This window comes from Neofelis nebulosa, chromosome 5 (assembly GCF_028018385.1).
Source record: "Neofelis nebulosa isolate mNeoNeb1 chromosome 5, mNeoNeb1.pri, whole genome shotgun sequence".
Taxonomy (NCBI): Eukaryota; Metazoa; Chordata; class Mammalia; order Carnivora; family Felidae; genus Neofelis; species Neofelis nebulosa.
Window position 1 is genome coordinate 93,129,470 of NC_080786.1, and position 17,089 is coordinate 93,146,558.

General features: G+C 38.0%; 1 protein-coding gene across 3 annotated transcripts in view; it reads left to right on the top strand.

The window, feature by feature from the left end:
* FSTL1 (follistatin like 1) overlaps nucleotides 1-10,491 on the top strand; it is a 76,787-nt gene extending 66,296 nt beyond the window's left edge. For all 3 annotated transcript variants that reach the window (XR_009262151.1, XR_009262150.1, XR_009262152.1), the window contains exons 13-14: nucleotides 8,837-9,071; nucleotides 10,228-10,491. The gene's annotated coding sequence lies outside the window, so the exon portion shown is untranslated. The remainder of the gene's footprint in view (nucleotides 1-8,836; nucleotides 9,072-10,227) is intronic.
* The last annotated feature ends 6,598 nt before the right edge of the window (nucleotides 10,492-17,089 follow it).

The window sequence follows — 17,089 nt, forward strand, 5'->3', positions numbered from 1 at the left end:
TAAACATTGGGGTGCATGTGTCCCTTCAAATCAGCGTTTTTGTATCCTTTCGGTAAATATCTAGTAGTGTAATTGCTAGGTCATAACCTACTCCAGTTTTGAAAAAATTTTAAGGGATATTTTAAAATCTTGAGGTTTTAATTTATGACTATCCTATTTTATTATCTTCTTCACAAATCTCATGAACAACAAATCAGTATCTATTTTTATAAAGGTGCTTTAAATAGTTAAGGCCAAAATAAAGTAATCTCCTAATCTTTTCTTCTTAGGATAAGGTTCTAATTATCTGATCTTTTACTATAAGAATCTGGGGGCGCCTGGGTGGCGCAGTCGGTTAAGCGTCCGACTTCAGCCAGGTCACGATCTTGCGGTCCGTGAGTTCGAGCCCCGCGTCAGGCTCTGGGCTGATGGCTCGGAGCCTGGAGCCTGTTTCCGATTCTGTGTCTCCCTCTCTCTCTCTGCCCCTCCCCCGTTCATGCTCTGTCTCTCTCTGTCCCAAAAATAAATAAAAAACGTTGAAGAAAAAAAAAATTACTATAAGAATCTGTTCTTCTTCTCTGAAGTCTGTCCAGTTCCTCCACATTATATTTTTTCTTTGGTTAGGAAAATATACATTTATTATTATAAACTCACAGGAAGGAAAAAATTATTCTTTCTTCTTGCATTATTGCCTGAATTTTCCATAATCAGTACATATGTAAAATAAAATAAGCATATGCTTTTTGGCGGGAGTTTTATTTTCTTGTTTTTGTCTTTTTATGCTTAGACAATTATGCCTTTCAGCTTATTTAAGCAGATTTTTATGATTTTTATTTTAAATTTTGCCCATTATTAGTGATTTTATGACTCTAGAGCCTACCCTCTTAAAAACAAACATTCTTAAGATGTTGAAGTAATAAAAATAAAAACAAGAACATATTTAATGACAATACCACCTAACATTTATTGTTAGTGTACTATGTCCAGGAACTATGCTAGGAAATTTTAACTTTATTAAATCTTTTAATTCTCATAAGTAGTGTCACGAAAAAGATACAATTATCAATTCTCAGTCTTTTCTGCTCTGGTTGCTGGACAATTGCTCCACTGAACATTTCTTGGTAAGGTCATGAAAAGATGATCTGCCAGACACTAAATGGGATAAACATTTTCTGTCTTTATGTAACCTGCCAATACATATTGCACGCTCTACCTCCATGCCTCTGTCCCTCTCTCTTGTCTTCCCCTTCTTTCCTCTCTTTCTCGTCCTCATTTTCCCCCTTCTCTTTCTTCCTTGCAGTAGGGTTTGAGCCATTACACCCTTCAACAAGAAAACAGCAGCAAAATTATTCTAAAGTGGGCTTCATTTCTCTAGTGTGTCATGTACTGGTCTTTTTTCCCTCCAAATTCATTTAACCTCAGGGCCTCTACAATTTATTTTACATTTTTTATTTTTTTAATTTTTGTTTATGTTTTGAGAAAGAGAGTGAGCGGGCAGGGAAGGGACAGAGAGAGAAGGAAAGAGAAAGAATCCCAAGCAGGCTCCATGCTGTCAGCACAGAACCTGATGCAGGGCTCGAACCCAAAAATGATGGGATCATGACCTATGCCAAAACCAAAAGTTGGGTACTTAACTGACTGAGCCACTCAGGTGCCCCTTTTACATTAAAAAAAAAAAATCATATCTTTAAACAAATGAAAAGGTATCAATGTTCATGGGTCAAAATCTTAATATGGCAATGCTATCCAAATTGACCTACAGATTCATAGCTATCCCTATCAAAATCCCACCTTGCTTTTGATCAGAAGTTGACAAGCTGATCATAACATTCATATGGAAATCCAAGGGGTACAGAATAGCCAAAACAATTTTGAAAACAAAGAACAAAGTTACAAACAAACAAAGGAAAAAAAGAGACAAAAATATGGAGAACAAACTGGTGATTTCCAGAGGAGAGGTAAGTCAGAAAATGGGTAAAAAAAAAAAAAAAAAAAGAAAAGAAAGAAAGAAAGAAAGAAAAAAGAAAGAACAAAGTTGGAGAACTCACACTTCATATTTCAAAGCTTATTAAAATATGATGAAATTAGAACTCAATAACAATGAAATTTAGGAAATAAAAAGAATGTGGAAATTAAACAACACAATCCTAAATAACCAAGGTCAAAGAAGACATCTCAAGGGAAATTAGAAAATACTCTGAGATGAATGAAAATGAAAGCATAACATACCAAAATATCTGAGATGCAGCTAAATCAGTGCATTTACTACTCTAAATGCGCATATTAAAAAAAGAAGAAAGATCTTTCTCAATTCTAAATATTTTCTGGCACAAAAACACACACTCAGATCAATGGAACAGAATAGAGAACCCAGAAATGGACCCACAAATCCACTAATCTTTGACAAAGCAGGAAAAACTATCCAATGGAAAAAGACAGTGCTGGGAAAACTGGACAGCACCATGCAGAAAAATGAACCTGGGACACTTTCTTATGCCAGACACAAAAATAAACTCAAGAGGGATGAAAGACCTAAACATAAGACAGGAAGCCATCAAAATCCTAGAGGAAAAAGCAGGCAAAAACCTCTTTGACCTCAGCCGCAGCAACTTCTTACTCAACACATCTCTGGAGGCAAGGGAAACAAAAGCAAAAATGAACTATTGGGGTCTCATCAAAATAAAAAGTTTCTGCATAGTGAAAGAAACAATCAACAAAACTAAAAGCCAACCAACAGAATGGGAGAAGATATTTGCACATGACATATCAGATAAAGGGGTAGTATCCAAAATCTATAAAGAACTTATCAAACTCAACACCCAAAAAACAAATCCACTGAAGAAATGGGCAAAAGACATGAAGAAATGGGCAAAAGACATGAATAGAACTTCTCCAAAGAAGACATCCAGATGGCCAATAGGCACATGAAAAAATTCTCAACATCACTTATCATCAGGGAAATACAAATCAAAACCACAATGAGATACCACCTCACACCTCTCAGAATAGCTAACATTAACAACACAGGCAACAACAGATGTTGGCAAGGATGCAGAGAAAGAGGATCTCTTTTGCACTGTTGCTGGGAATGCAAACTGGTGCAGCCACTCTGGAAAACAGTATGGAGGTTCCTCAAAAAATTAAAAATAGAACTACCCTACAACCCAGCAGTTGCACTACTAGGTATTTACCAAGGGATAGAGGTGTGCTGTTCCAAAGGGGCACATGCACCCCAATGTTTTTAGCAGCGCCATCAACAATAGCCAAAGTATGGAAAGAGCCCAAATGTCCATCAACAGATGAATGGATAAAGAAGATGTGGTATATATACACAATAGAGTATTACTCAGCAATCAAAAAGAATGAAATCTTGCTATTTGCAGCTACATGGATGGAACTAGGGTATTATGCTAAGCGAAATTAGTCAGAGAAAGACAAATATTGTAAGACTTCACTCATATCAGGAATTTAAGATACAAAACAGATGAACATAAGGAAAGGGGAGCAAAAATAATATAAAAACAAAGAGGGGGACAAAACATAAGAGACTCTTACTACAGAGAACAAACTGAGGGTTGCTGGAGGGGTTGTGGGTGGGGGGATGGGTTAAATGGGTATGGGGCATTAGGGAGGAAACTTGTTGGGATGGGCACTAGGTGTTATACATAGGGGATGAATCACTGGAATCTACTCCTGAAATCCTTATAGAACTATATGCTAACAAATTTGGATACAAATTAAAAAATTGTAAATAAATATTTTCTAATTTTGTATTATGTTTTACTCATTAATTTTGAATCTTTTTTCTACTGTAAGTATTTAAACCTATGTTTCCTTCTAAAAATGCTTTAGCTGTATCCCTCAAGTTTTGATATGTAGTTTTTCTGAAATATTATATAATAATCTGATTTCCATTATGATTTCCTTCTGGTTATGAACTTTTTAAAATGTATTTTTAAATTTATAATGGATAGATTTTTATTTTGTTATTTTTGAAAAAGTTGTATTTATTACTTGTTACTTGCTGAGGTGGTCTATAGAGAGTCTTTGAAATTTATTAGATTTGTTCTATAGCTTAATCCATGGTCAATTTTTGTAAATAGCCCTGTGTGTTCAGCAAGTAGTTGGATGCAGTGTTCTATAATATGTCCTTTAGATTAGACTTGTTATTTGTGTTCAAATCTATATCCTTGTTGTTCTTAGTTTGCCTGATCTATCAATTACAGAAAAAAGTATGTTAAAGTTTTTGAACATACACATTTTTCTTAAATATATCTCAATTTTGTATTCATATATTTTGAAGCTATAACATATACCTAAGAGTTTAACATTGTTATATGTTCCTGCTGAATTGAAGTTTTATTATTATGTAGTGACCATTCTGATTTCTAAAATGCTTTTTACCTTAAAGTCAATTTTGTTTTGTCCCCCTCCCTGTTTTTATATTGATTAAAAAAAAAAAAAGATGAAAGATCCTAGATCAACCTTAAGTTACTAGGAAAAGAAAACCAAATTAACCCAAAGCCAACAGAAGGAAGGAAATAATAAAGACCAGAGCGAAATAAATGAACAGAGAACAGGAAAGCAAAAGAGAAAATAAAGAAACCTAAAAGCTGAAGAATTAAAGAATTAACACCAATCTTTCTCCAACTCTCCACAGAGAGAAAAGTTCCCTTTCCTTCTCAACACAGAAGAAAAGGGAATACATTTCAACTTATTCCCTGTGGCCAGTATTATCCTGATAACCAAAACCAGACAAAGACATCACAAGAAAACTATAGATCAATATCTCTTATAAATATGGATGCAAAAATTTTCAGCAAAATACCTACAAACACAACCCAATAACACATTAAAAGGATTATGTACTATGGTCAAATGTGATATATTCCAGGAATACAAGGTTAGTTCAATATACAAAAATCAGTGTAATATACTGTATCAACAGAATAAAGGACAAAGATAACATGATCATCTGAATACATACAAGAAAAGCATTTGGCAAAATCATAAATTCATTCATGATAAAAACACTTAATAAACTGGTAATAGAAGACAAGATTCTCAATCTGATAAATTCCCTCTACACTAAGTCCACATCTACCGCCATACTTAATAATTAAAGAATGAATGCTTTGTCATTGAGATCAGGAACAAAATAAGAATGTTTACTCTCACTTCTGTTTAGCATTGCACTGGAGGTTCTAGTCAGGCCACTTAAATAAGAAAATGAAATATAAGTAATCAAGATTGGAAAGGAAAAAATAAAAATTATATTCACAGATAACATGATTTGTACACAGAAAATACTAAGGAATCCACAGAAAATACTATTACAATTAGTAAATGAATTTAACAAGGTTGCAAGAATCAAAATCAATATGCAAAAATCAACTGTATTTTTTAATGTTTTTATTTATTTTTGAGAGAGAGAGAAAGAGAGAGAGACAGAGCACAAGTGGGGAAGGGGCAGAGAGCGAGAAGGAGATGCAGAATCTGAAACAGGCTCCAGGCTCTGAGCTGTCAGCACAGAGCCCAACACGGGGCTTGAACTTGTGAACCGTGAGATCATGGCCTGATCTGAAGTCAGACGCTAACCGACTGAGCCACCTACGTGCCCCCAACTGTATTTTTTTATTAGTAAAGAACATTCCAAAAAAAAAATTAGGAAAACAACTGCATTTGCAAAGCATCAAAAAGAATAAAATACTTATGACTAAATTTAACAAAATAAGTATGGAATTTATAAATTGAAAACTATAAAACATCATTGAAAGAAATTAAGGAAGACCTAAATAAATGGAAAGACATTCATGTTCATAGATTAGAAGACAATATTGTTAGATGGCAGTACTCCAAAAACTGATATATAGATTCAACACATTCCCTGTCAAAATCCCAGATGCCCTTTTTTTTGCAGAAATTAAGAAATAGTCCTAAAGTTCATATGGAAATGTCAAAACAAGGATAGCCAAAACAATCTTGAAAAAGAAGTTGGAGACTGACACTTTCCTGTGTTAAAACTCACTAAAAAGCTATACCAAGCTTTTCATCCTATGTGGCTCTAGGATATGGACAGATACATAGTTCAATGGAACAGAATTGAGAGACCAGAAATACACCCTATATTTATGGACATGTGATTTTTGACAAGGAAGTCAAGGCAATTCAATGGAGAAAGAATAGCCTTTTCAAGAAGTGGTCCCGGGAAGACTGAATATCTCAACATAAAAAGTGATGTTGGACCCCTATCTCATATCATACACAAAAATTAACTTAAAATAGATCATATACCTGAATGTAAGAGTTAAAAAATCATAAGACCTTTAGGGTGCCTGGGTGGCTTATCAGTTGAGCATCAGACTCCTGATTTCAGCTCAAGTCATGATCTTGCAGTTCATGGGATTGAGCCCCACGCTGGGCTCTGTAGTGGCAGCACCAAGCCTGCTTGGGATCTCTCTCCCCTTCTCTCTCTCTCTGCCCCTCCACTGCTCGCACACGCATGCTTGCTGTCTCTCTCTCAAAATAAATAAACTTAAAAAAAAATCATAAGATCCTTAGAAGAAAACATAGGAGTAAATTTTTGTGATCTTGGAATAGGCAATTACTTCTTAAATATGACACCAAAAGCACAAGTGACAAAAAAAAATAGATAGATTGGGGTGCCTGGGGGGGCTCAGTAAGTTGAGCATCTGACTCCTGATTTAAGCTCAGGTCATGATCTCAGAGTTGTGAGATAAAGCCCCACACTGGGCTCTGTGCTGAGCATGGAACCTGCTTAGAGTTCTCTCTCTCTCTCTCTCTCTCTCTCTCTCTCTCATATTCTACCCTTCTCCTCTGCTTGCTCTCTCTAAAAAAAAAATAGATAAATTGTACTTCATAAAAATTAGAAACCTTACTGCTACAAAAGACATCATCAAGAAGTAAAAAGAGAACCACAGAAGGGGAGGAAGTATTTGCAAATATACATTGGATAAGGGACTGGTATCCAAAATATATAGTTTTACAACTTAATAATTAAAAACTAATTCACTTTTGAGTTATTGAAATAACTCATAATAATGGAAAATAACTCATTTTTTAATGGGCAAAGGACTTGAATGGATATTTCTTCAAAGAAGATATACAAGGGGCGCCTGGGTGGTTCAGTTGGTTGAGCTCCCGACTTCGGCTCAGGTCATAATCTGATGGTCTGTGGGTTCGAGCCCCATGTTGGGCTCTGTGCTGACAGCTCAGAGCCTGGATCCTGCTTTGGATTCTGTGTCTCCCTCTTTCTCTATTCTTCCCCTGCTCACACTGTCTCTTTCTGTTTCTCAAAAAAAAAAATGAATAAATGTTAAATTTTTTTTAATTAAAAATTAAAAAAAATAAGATATACAAATCACCAATAAGCACATGGAAAGATCCTCAACATCATTAGCCATCAGGGAAATGCAAATCAAAATGACAATGAGATACTATCATATTCACTAGAATGACTAAAATTTTAAAAACAGATAATAATGAGTGCTGACAAGGATATTGAGAAATCAGAACCTTCATAGCCTGCTGGTGGGAGTGTAATATGGTGCACCCACTTTGGAAAGCAGCCTGGAAATTCCTCAAAAGGTTAAAAATAGCCACCAAGTGATCCAGCACTTCCACTCCTAGGTATATACCAAGATAAATTAAAACATATATTAGCACAAAAATTTGCACACCAATGTTCATAGCAGCATCATTCATTGTAGCCAATAGATGGAAACAACACAAATTTCCATTAACTGATTAATGGATAAATAAAATATGGTATATCCATACAATGGAATACTATTCAGCAATAAAAATAAATGAAGTGCCAGTACATGCTACAAAATGATGAACCCTGAAAACCTTATGCTAAGTGAAAGATACCAGTTACCACATATCGTATGATTCCATTTATATGAAAGGTCCAAATAGGCAAAACTGCACAATCAGAAAGTAGATTAGTGTTTGCCTAGGACTAAGGGACATGGTGGTAGGAATGGAGAGTGGCTGGTAATGGATATGGGGTTTCTTTTTAGGGTATGAAAATGTTCTAAAATTAGATAATGGTGATGGATGAACATTTCTCTGAATATACTAAAACAATGAATTGTGCATTTCAAATGGGTAAATTTTATGGCATGTAAATTATATTTCATAAAGATGCTTAAAAATATTTTTTAAAGTATAGTTTTTTTGGAGTAAAAACATAATATATGTTCATTATAGAATGTTGCATAAGACAGGTACAAAGAAGAAAAAATATGTATTTTTATATGTCTATAATCCCATCATCCAGAAATAATTGTTAATAATAATCATAATCATGCTTCCTTTTTTTGTGATGAAATACACCCTGCTTTCACTCACTCACTTGGGTACTTGTGGATGATTCTGAAGGGCTGGTTTTTCACATCTGTCTCTGTTACGCAGCAGACATATTTCTCATTTAACTTGACAGTGTATTTCAGGACAGGGAACACCCTGTAGAAGCCATTCATCTGCTCCTCCGGGACCTATGGTACTGTGATTGCTCAGGTCCCTCTCTGCTGGGTCAAGCCAGGTCACGTTGGGCATGAGGTACCAGCCCTTAGAGATGCACATTGTCACGTCCTCATCATCAATCCTATCAAACTGCACCTGGGGCATTTCAAAGTCTGGCTGGAAAAAATAACAAAACAATTAGTTTCTTTTTTATTTTGGCGTCAGGAAGCTCAAGCTAGCAGAAATCTTGCCCTTAGTGTTTACATTAAGCCTTATGGAGGTAACATATCTTAAGATTCACTGTGGTTAAACTTTTGATGTAGGCATTGAGAGAAAATCACGCTATATATATGCTCCTACCCTGCAGGTCTCACCTACCACTGCTGTATTTACTTTTGGAATCTTCCCCTCTCCAGGGGTTCATTGCAGACCCTCTGCTGACCTCAGACACCCTGCTGGAGTCACAGAAGATAACAAATGATTTTCACCACCACCTTCTTATCTCTACCAGCACTTGCCCTGGAGGGATTCTACTGTGCCTCCCTCCACCCACAGGAGATCTCTGGTGAGAAGAAGACCACTCTCCTATAATCCTGAGAAGGGTGAGCATCCCTGGGGCATTACAAAGATCAACTGGTCCAATCCCATATTTTAACAGTGAGAAAATGAAGCCTAGAAAAGCTAAACAAGTTATCCAGAGTCATCCAGAATTAGAACTTAGGCCTCCTAATACCCAGTGCAGGACTGGTCTCACTAAACCACAGGACATAGGTCAGGGTTTTCATGTAGGAGAATTATATTATATAACATTTTGGGCTTTCAGTGTTACAATTTGTTTGGTGAGTCTGGGATAATGTCTGTGGTTTTTGGTTTTGTATATATATTTTGTTTGCTTGTTTGAAAAGAATGGGTAATATAGACAGGTGCAGATACAGCAATTTTGGTTCAGAGCAGTATTTTCAGCTAAGATGAATTACATGATGGGTATGAGAGGAGCCTATAAAAATTTGAGTAGAAGAGGAAAACTGACAACACCAGAAGAGGAAGCTTACAATTTATCCCTATAAACAGAGATAGAACTTAATACCAAGTTCATTCAATAAACGCCCTTACCTTCTACTATTAGCTTAATTGTACTTTCACCTCTTCCATTTGGTGTGATGGCTGAGCACTTGTAGCTTATCCATGAAATACACATATCTTAGTAAAAGTGATAGGGTCCCCGCAGAAATTTCAGCCCAATCCACAGAGACTCTTCCCTCATACAAGAAGTTTTGATCCTCTAGTTGCTCTGTGTTATTGTGAAACTTATAGACCAACTTTGAGAAAACTTCAAAAAAAATCATAATACCTGAGAAAGTGGTAATATTCTTTATCATCCTCTACTTCATATTCCCCCTTTGATGTCTTCTCTTTCCCAAGAAAACTCAATATTTTCTGTGCCCTCCACAAAGGAGAAGTGGCAGGAGAGAGGAAAGTCAGTGAACGGGTGGACCCGTAACTCTTCTATAGACACTGAGAATGTCAAAGAAGAAATGAAGTTAGTAAAGTATTTATAAAGGCTAGTGAATGCTGCATCAGGTCGGGTTTAATAACATATAAAATGAATAATTCTAGCTTTTTCAAGCAGAAAGGAATTTAGTATAGACAATTAGATGTTTACAGAATTACTGGAAGGTTGGAGGAATAAGCCCAAAGTAGGGCATAGAAGGTAAGACCTGCAGTGTGTGTGTTCTGTCCTTCCTCACATTATGCTAGGCTCAGAACAACACTTCAGAGCTGGTCTGCCAGAACTGCTGCCTCTGCCATATCAGGAAGCTGGTAAATCAGGAAGTCATCACTGACTCCAGAGCCAAACCACACCTGCTAGATTCACACAGGCAAAAGAAAGGATGCCTCGTGCAATATCACCTCTCTCCCCATTCAAATCAATTAGTGATTCAATCTGTGAGCAAATGTATCTGATTAGCAGAGTTTATGTCATTCCCAGAACCCAAACTGTAAAGCAATCTTAGAAATGTAGTTTTTTGTTTGTTTGTTTGTTTGTTTGTTTTACTCTCTAGTCTCAGCAAGGTAGGAAGGCAAATTAGAAAGGCAGAAACAGATTTTTAGTAAGTCAGTCTATTCTACTTGTCACAAATACCTACTGGTCTGGGCAGAATTAACAACAGAAGGAGCTGAGGGCTGGGAAGAATACAGCCATGCACTCTGTACTATTCATTGAATCATGACATGGAATTGGTTCCTGATCTGTTAGAGCTGGAAGAAGGCTTAGAGATCATCTGATTCAATCTTTGAAACCATTTTTTCCAGAGCCCATCCCAGAAGTTGTCACTGACAGCCAAGAGAAGATCAAATCAGTGAGACTTCCTTTCTTTTACCAACTCAATCAAAACAATCCCTCTCTAATTTACTTTATAAATTGGGCTTCCAAGTCAGAATTCTTCTGTCAATTATTTTGGCTGAAAGACAAAATTGAAACTCGGGAAGCAGAGTTGCTTGGGGTCACAAAGTAAGATACTGGTAGCAATGCAGAAAGAAACAAGACATTTCAGAGTTTAAAAAGAAAGTTTCAGGTCACAGTTACCACACTTTTGAGCCTATAAAACTAAGCTCCCAATTTGAGTAAGACAGAATAATGAAACTTAAGCATTATGAAAGTAGGGACTCTACTAAGAAGGCAATCTTTTTTTCTCCTAGGGATACTGTGTAGGTAACAGGCATCAGAAAGGAGGAAGAACCAGTCAGTGTGATATAATAAAGTGAGACTAAATAGAAGGGAAACATAGGGTCACCTGGGTGACTTAGTCGGTTGAGCATCCGACTCAGTTTTGGCTCAGGTCATGATCTCACCGCTTATGAGATTGAGCCCCACATTGGGCTCTGTGCTGACAGTGTGAAGCCTGCTTGGAATTCTCTCTGTCCCTCTCTCTCTGCCCCTCCTCCGTTCACTCTATCAAAATGAAGAAATAAACTTAAAAAAAGAAAGAAGAAAAACATAGGTGAAACACCAAGGGGAAATCCAAATTTTAAATGTTCATAGGCAAGGAAGCTTCTGAGCCATCAGCCCAGCAAAGAGCAGCCAGAGAGATATCCAGTAGGGTACATTCCAGCTAAACAATAGTTGCAATCTGCTCATTCATCAGTGGCAATCATGTGGCTATTGGTGGGGTTGGGCATAAACTGTCCACAGAGTACAGAGACCATATCTTAACCATCCTGTTTCACCAGTGCCTAGCACAGGACTTGATGCAGTCAAAAACTATCCAGTGTGATTTTATGTGTCAACTTGACTGGGTCACAGGGTGCCTAGGTATTTGGTCAAACATTATTTTTGGCACGTCTTGGAAGGTGTTTTGGATGATATCAACATTTGAGTTGGTAAACTAAGCTGACTGCCCTCTATAATGTGGGTGGCCCTCCTCCAATCAGTTGAAGGCCTGAATAGAACAAAAAGGCTGACCCTGTCTTGAGTAACAGGGAACTTCTGTTTGACTGTTTGAGCTGAGACTTCAAACCGAAAAAAAAAAGGCTCTTTTTGGGTCTTAAGCCTTCAGACTTGGCAATCACTTTGCTGGGTTTCCAGCTTGCCCACTACAGTTCTTGGGACTTCTTACCTCCATTATCACATGATCTGTTTATATAGATTTTGTTTGTTCTGTTTCTCTGGAGAGTTCTGATTAATGCATCTGGTGACATGTATCAAGTGTTTATATTGTGTTAGACATATTCTAATAGATTTTCATAAATTTAATTCATTTAATCTGTACACTAACGTGGAGGTAGTTACTGTTATTATCCCCAATTTACTACCGAGGAAACCAAGGCACAAGTGAGGTGAAGTTGCTCAGGGACACATAGCTAGTAAGTAGTAGAACTATGACTCAAACCCAGGTAGTCTGGCTCCACAGACCTCCATCTGAACTGTGTTCTTCCGTCTACCAGTAAACACTCATCTTAAAACTGATGAATGAATCAACAACTAATTAAATAAATGAATGAATATAAAGGAAGACAGATGAGGATGGAAAGAAGGAGGCAAGGAGAAATAATCTGTATAACCTTTAGAAGGATAGATACACATATAAAAACTGAAATGTTTTCTTCTTCAAATTGTTATTTGTCTAATGTGGTCACAATCAAGAAGCAGTGGATTGTGGTTATAAGAAAAATCCTAATCTGAAGAGGTGTAAATCTAAGTTCTAGTTCTAAGCCCCCCTTACTAGTCATTTGGCAATGGGCAAGTCACTTATTCTCTCTGGCTTATAGTTTTCTAATGTATAATTATGATAAAAATAACTGCCCTGGGCTTGTTACAAAATACCTCGGGATCTTAGGGCTGTTTTTATATGGCATGGCTCAGTCATTTTTCAGAGAGACAGAAAGAGTGGACCAGATGGGTGGATGCCTTAGTAAGCTGCCCTTCTTCCTAATTTCTTATAAAAATATATAGCTTACTCATGAGAGGGCCTTAATTCTAGCTTCTCAGGTTACACCCAGGAAGTCTTGCTACCGTTGTACCCCTTCTGGTCCCAAGGGAAAAGGTCTCAGACTCAGGAATCCAAAGCCTCTAGCCAAAGAATGACAAAAACACAATCTACTGATGAGGTAATTGGTGATGTGTCTGATATGTCTACAGATGATCCTACTTGAATCTGAATAACTCTTTTGTCTATTTCAATCTGTGCTATATTTCTAGCGCATTGTGTCTTTAGCTTCCCAAGGCTTAAGAAACTGAGCAAAAGCTCAGCAAACAGCTAATAATGTGAGAAAACACTTTGAAAGCTGTAGAAAGATACTATGTCTGAAGCACTTACTATATACCTAGCACACAGTATGAGGCTATCAATATTGCTATATTATTAGAACTAACACACCTTTTTCTTTCTCACCTATATACATATTCTTTCCTTTATCTGGTTGGGTTATTCTTGACTGTGAGTGGACTGCCTCCCTACACACACACACACACACACACATACACACACACACAGTAACCAAGCATCAAAAGAAAAGAGGTAGTAAATGCAATCTGGATGAACCAGGCCTTACACTAACTCCTGAGTGGATCTCTGGAACCTAAGGATGCCTTCAAGCTGCTGCCATCTTTGAGACTGGCAAAACGGCTGGAGGTCCCTGAGAGATGGCCTGTGTCTGACAACTATAAAAATGTCTGATCATTTTGTGCAGTAATTATATTGGAGGTTTTGGACACGTGTGTTTCTATAAAGTCTTTTTGCATATATACTTTTGGTTAGTTGAGTTACATTAACATTTTCAACATATGTATACTGTTCATCCCAACATTTTTGAAGAATTGAGAAAAAAGAATTATAAAAACCCTGCACTGACCACCTATCCAGATTTTTCAGGACAGGTCTGGTCTCAAATATTCTGTGATACTATACCCGAAATCAACACTTGTCAGAGTTATTTGAAGTGGGGAAGAATGTCTAGATATTTTTGTTTAAGTTAGAGAAGTTCAAAGCATAGGTGTGAATAAGTTTAATTATCTAATATAGACTCGAATGGACAAGCCAAATTGGGGGTGGGTGTAGGGGTTCTCATTTAAAAAGTAAACAATGCTTTACAATATGTGTCTGTTAGATTTTCCCATCTGTTCTTCAACATTACCTGTGAAACAAATACAACATTGTTATTCCCATCCAACAAATGAAAAGACTGAGGTTCAGGGAGATTAAATTATTTGCTTGTTTTTCCTCAAATCTCCAAATCACTATTTTCCTCACTGTTCCCAACGCTGTTTCAGAAATACCCACAAAGGTTTTTTGAAAAGTGACTCACCTGCATCATGAACGAGCAGCAATATGTTCACGATCACCAAAAAGCAAGACATTCTGTAAGGAACAAAAAGAAAGGCAGAAATTTTGTCTCAGCCAAGAAAGAGTGTGGGCCAGCATAGTCTAGCCACACCTCCTGGGTCTGAAGAAGGCCTCATAAATACCCGCTCCAGGCTGCACCCCCACTACATGTACTTTGAGCAGACAGGTTTCCAACACCTCAGCATTCTGTGTGGGATGCCCATTGAATTAAGTTCACTCAGGCTGACCCAGTACCTATTTGTTGGATTTGCTATATGAACCTGGAACTCTATTTCTATAATGTGCAAATCTGTCTCTCTAGATGAGTCACATTTGAATACATTTGGATCAAAGTCAGTCCTGGATGATAGTTGAGGGTCAGTGACAGCTTCCAAAACAACTGCTGCTGAGCTTCTGGATGTGGCTGGGAGAGAGTTAGCAGTAGAGGAGGTATAACAGTAGATATGCAGGCATGTCTGGGAAGTTATGAAGCAATGCTTCCCAAACAGAGAAAAATAACCAAGAGATAGTACTGTCTAGCCAGGGCTGCACTTTATGGAATTAACAAGCCTGGGACACCTCTGAAACAGGTAGGAGAAAGGCGGGCTCAGGGCATGCTCAGTCCCTTTGAGAAGCCCTTACACATACAGGTGAAGTCAATCTTATTGTCTGGATCCACTCTCTCTCTCTCTGGTCTCATCTCTCAAGACTTCCCCACACTCCAAGGTCTACCAGGAGTACCATGCCAAAGTTATGGTGCTGTCCAGACCCTCCTCACCTGGCATGTCCCCCCTCACCACCACCCTCACCTGCCCCCCTCTACTCACTTATCATTCAAAACTCTGCCCTAGAAGCACTTCTTCTCAAAGCCCTCCCAGATTCCAGTCCAGTTCAACATTTCCCCTTTTGTATTTTGAATATACTTTTGTCATTGCATTAGATAACATTGTATAACAATTATTTCTTTACATGTTCTTTTGTTCCTTACTATTTCAGAGAAGGAAAGAAAGGTAAGGTTATGATATCTTCTCAGCATATTTTCTTGCTTCCTCTTCTTCCTGTAATCTATTCAGGAGAAAAAAAATCTGCCACAATCCTCCAGGCTATGATACACCATACGAATAGCAACTATATATCAAATGCCTATGAATGACAATCTTAATCTTTTTTCTTTTTAATTTTTTTTTAACATTTATTTTTGAGACAGAGAGAGACAGAGCATGAACGGGGGAGGGTCACAGAGAGAGGGAGACACAGAATCTGAAACAGGCTCCAGGCTCTGAGCTGTCAGCATAGAGCCCGACGCGGGGCTCGAACCCATGGACCGTGAGATCATGACCTGAGCCGAAGTCGGACGCTTAACCGACCGAGTCACCCAGGCGCCCCGACAATCTTAATCTTAAAAATAAGCCTACGAAGTAAATATTGTTTCCATTAAAAAATTCTTTTTAGGGGCGCCTGGGTGGCTCAGTCGGTTAAGCGTCCGACTTTGGCTCAGGTCATGATCTCGCGGTCCGTGGGTTCGAGCCACGGACCCACGGAGCCACGACAGCTGTCAGCTGTGCTGACAGCTCAGAGCCTGGAGCCTGTTTCAGATTCTGTGTCTCCCTCTTTCTCTGACCCTCCCCTGGTCATGCTCTCTCTCTCTGTCTCAAAAATAAATAAACGTTAAAAAAAAAATTCTTTTTAATGTTTATTTATTTTTGAGAGAGAGAAAGACAGGGTGTGTGTGGCGGAAGGGCAGAGAGAGAGGGAGACACAGAATCCGAAGCAGGCTCCAGGCTCTGAGCCGTCAGCACAGAGCCCGATGTGGGGCTTGAACTCACGGACCGTGAGACCATGACCTGAGCCTAAGTCAGAAGCTTAACTGACTGAGCCACCCAAGTACCCTGATATTGTGTCCATTTTACAAGTGAGGAAACTAAAGCATACAGAGAGTAAATAATTCACCCAAGGCCATCCAGAATCAAGACTCACCTTTCAAGTTAGCTGAAGCCTATACATGTCACCTAAATTCTGTCCTGACAAACCTCTACAACTTCACCACACGCTGTGGGAAGTCCCATCACCCAGGGCATTTGGCAACAGAACAGGAAGCTCATTGCTGATGAAGCAGCACAGGTGACCTGTGGAATATTACAAGAAGTCTCTTTCCTAGAGGTCTATTAGACCCTGAAGAGTACGCACTCTATGGGTTGACTATTTACAGATACAGAGGCCTACAGAAGAACAAGAGCATAAAAGAGCAGACTCTGCCAGCCAATAACCAAGTAAAACATTTCTATGGTCAGTGGGACAAGTGGAAAGATTCTTTGCCAAGCTTGTATATTCTAACTAGGAATATGATTAGTGAATGACAATAACTATTGACTCAGAAAATATCTCCCTGTGGTAAGTGTAATAAAGAATTTGAAAGATATATCTCAAATAATATAAAATTTAAAAGGCAATATGCCAGCTAGCGGCTACTAGAGCTATAGGCAAAAGAGAGGTGTGTGTGGGGTGTGTAGAAACGAGAGAAAGAGAGACTGTAGTCAAATGTCATAGAGAAAAAAAAGTTGTAAGAATGCAATATGCCTTTTCAACTGGATAAAATTTCATTATCTATTTCTTTAAAAATTTTTTTTCAACGTTTTTTATTTATTTTTGGGACAGAGAGAGACAAAGCATGAACGGGGAAGGGGCAGAGAGAGAGGGAGACACAGAATCCGAAACAGGCTCCAGGCTCCGAGCCATCAGCCCAGAGCCTGACGCGGGGCTCGAACTCACGGACCGCGAGATCGTGACCTGGCTGAAGT